The sequence below is a fragment of the Cibotium barometz genome, chromosome 31 (genome assembly GCF_041138505.1).
Source record: "Cibotium barometz isolate CiBa-2024 chromosome 31, ASM4113850v1, whole genome shotgun sequence".
Taxonomy (NCBI): domain Eukaryota; kingdom Viridiplantae; phylum Streptophyta; class Polypodiopsida; order Cyatheales; family Cibotiaceae; genus Cibotium; species Cibotium barometz.
Window position 1 is genome coordinate 1,755,055 of NC_141076.1, and position 3,165 is coordinate 1,758,219.

General features: G+C 42.9%; 1 pseudogene; it reads left to right on the top strand.

The window, feature by feature from the left end:
• Positions 1–403: 403 nt before the first annotated feature.
• Positions 404–1,074, top strand: LOC147620386 (uncharacterized; annotated as a pseudogene).
• The last annotated feature ends 2,091 nt before the right edge of the window (positions 1,075–3,165 follow it).

A 3,165-nucleotide genomic window follows, 5' to 3' on the forward strand; every position in this document is an offset into this window, starting at 1 on the left:
TAAAGTTTGTAAACCTAAGGTATAAGGTTTTTGTGCCTTAGAGGACTCCAAGATAAGGTTTTCCAAGTTGAAGGCTTTTGTGGCAAGTTATAAACCAAGGTAAACCCTAAGGGGTTTCTGTCATTGCAAACTCTAAGGGGTTTTCCTTAGGGAGCTACATTTCAACAAGCTACTAATGGCAAACTCTAAGGGGTTTTCCTTAGGGAGCTACATTTCAACAAGCTACTGTAAGGGGGGTTTCTTCCCTAGAGGCCCTCCACCCACCAAAAGAAAGCAAGTCATGAGCCTCCTCCTTTGGGGAGCATGGCAGACAAAGGTAAAAATGGTACCCCGAAAACTGCCACCAAGATATGAGTAAGCTTCGCCCTGTCGTCTTAGCAGCCCTGAGTAAGCTCTCGATCGAGTAGGGCAACTACAAGCTACCCTCGATCGGGTAATGGAGAAAAATTGTGACCTCAAAGCACGCCTTAGCAAGCTTGAGGCACGTATTGAAACGGTGGTCAACCTCACCACTGATAAGGCAAAGGAAGTAGAGGCCAAGCTTGAGAATGATCAAAAGGCGACACTTGACATAAACACCAAGGTGGGGGCATGCGTGATGAAAGAACTTCGTGAGCAACGACTTCAAGAGAAGAACGCCCTCAAGGTCCGCATTGGGGGCTTGCCCCAAGCATGGGATACGAATGAGGATCCCTTACACGAATGCATAACCTTCCTCAATGAAACCATCAAGCTTGTACATCTCGACATCAATGCGATAGAAGACATAGTCAATAAAAGCGATTGCGAACCAGGCGAGCGCATCCCAAGTGGCCATGCCATTCTTCATTTTCACAACAAGGAGATGTAGCTTTGGCTACTCCAACAATCATGCCTCCTCAAGGACACCAAGTTTTGGATCGTAGAGGAACTTACTTATTTTGCTACAACTCAAACACAAAGGAGAAGAACTCAAGGAGGTAAGAGAGGCATGAGAGAAAGGCAAGTGGGCAGTCTACCATTGGTGGGAAGGCTATCATATAGGAGTTTCGTGCTCCTAAGCCTCTGGCCACATCGCCGACCACCGCCTCTTAGTTTTTTCTTGTTTTTTTTAAAAAAAAACCCACCCCATTCCTAAGGTTGCTCCAATGAAGCATGATGTACCCCCTAGCCCTATTGACCTACGGGTCCTCAACCCAATTTGTATCAACAATTTCCCTCTTCTCAAAGAGGAGACATTCTTTGTACACGACTTTTTGGTCCCATAGGCCATATGTGGCCTCCGCAGACGTTAATCAATCACTTTGGTGAGACCATCCCTTTGCCGTCACATACTATAAAGAACCGAACATCTATACTTGGAATCTTGAAAGGAATGTAGTTACTAGGAAACGTCTTTCCCAAATTAAATTGAAATGATTATTTCTTAGAAATATGGAAAGTGGCCATCTTTTCATGTGACAATGAGATAATATGGCTCAGCCTAATGGGAGGTGAGCGCAGTTGAGGTGCATTCCTAGAGATGTGTGTGGTGTGCTAAAAACTAGAATACTGTAATATGTATAATAAGGGCAAGAAAATTAAACAAAAGAATCTAAGGGCTTAAGGTGAGGGTCTACCAGTGGATAAGTATATCCAGGAGGTGAAAAATTGACAAAGTTGTCTACTATTAATCTTGATTGAGAATGATTTCAAGGGAAACTATTTTAATGAAGTAAAGCTCCTGGAAATGCTTTCCATAATAAAAGGCTTGGAGGCAAGGAAGGGAATAAGGGGGAAGGGTTGTGTTGGGTCCCTCATTAAAAGGAACCTAAAATTTATTTAACCACATAAAGAAAGTACTTTTGTGTATTCCATTTGCTCTCCCCTTTGATTTCCTATTTAATCTACTCTACTAATGTTTAATACAATAATGTATCAACTTCTTGTCCTCTATGTTGTCTCGTTATGTTTAGTCTCTCATAGGTCTATCCCACCACTAGGCTGGTGTCTATGTTAGTGGAAGGGATTCACTAACAAGATCTTGGTCTTAGTAGGGAGGCCTGTATTGGGTCCACCCATCCATAGAACAGTGCCGTCAGGGCGTCCGTTCACCCACTTTCTACCCCGCACGCACCCATCTTTTTGTTATCTAATTACTACTGCACTGTTGACATATAAAGACAGATTCCTTAATTATTCCTGGCACCATGTTCGTTAAAATAGCCCTTCAAGCAATGAATACAACTGAATACAAGTTCTATTGAAAACAGTCCTAAACAATTAACCTTTTTTTCAAACCATCAATTCATCAGTGCGCTTCTAGCACATCATCCAATAATTTGGTCAAGGAATTTCAATATCATTCATAAACAGCACTTGACCAACCAAGGGACCTCATCAACCATCATTCATGGAAAAGGAGTCTAGCTCTTGGTTCAACATATCAACATATCCAAGTCAGAAGTTTGAGAATCCGACCTCTCGTCCAAGGCTACCCGTTACTGGAGAGGAATCAACAAAGGGATCTCCACATCCCCATTCTCGATAGTCGAAAATTTAATTCTCATAGCCCTTCTAAGCTTTTCGCTCCTCTAGAGGTTGTGATCTAACTCTTGGTGGGCACCACATTTGCACTGTCGTTCTCTTTGGCCCAATGAAAACCGACAGCTCATCCACTCGGTGACCTACCTGGCCACAGCCTGTTGAGTAGGAGACGGAACTCGAGAGAGTAGAGATTCAACTTCTGATTCAAAACAACATATTGCGGCCCTGCTCTTGGCGCGTTCAAACCGTATCTCGCAGCCGTGTTCTTGGCGTGCTCAAACCATATCTCGCAGCCGTGTTCTTGGTGCATTCAAACCATATCTCACAGCCGTGTTCTTGGTGCATTTTGTCTCCACATCCAATTGGGCAGAGTCATTTACTTCACATAACTTTTATCTTTGTCAAACAAACTTTGAACAAACAGCATTCATGGAAAACAGCTTACTTTCCTACTATGCAATAAGATATATGCTCGTCGTTTCTGGATGGACCTTTCTGTCTTTAGTCTTTGTTTGATTTATTTGATTTTTTTCGAGAGTTCTAAGTCTCGCAGAGCATGTATGCTATGCATCCTAAGTTAAGAGAATTTAAAATGTTGGCACCTAGTTGTTGATCAGTGCGGCTGCCCACTGGTACTAGTATGGCAGGTGCTGCTACGAT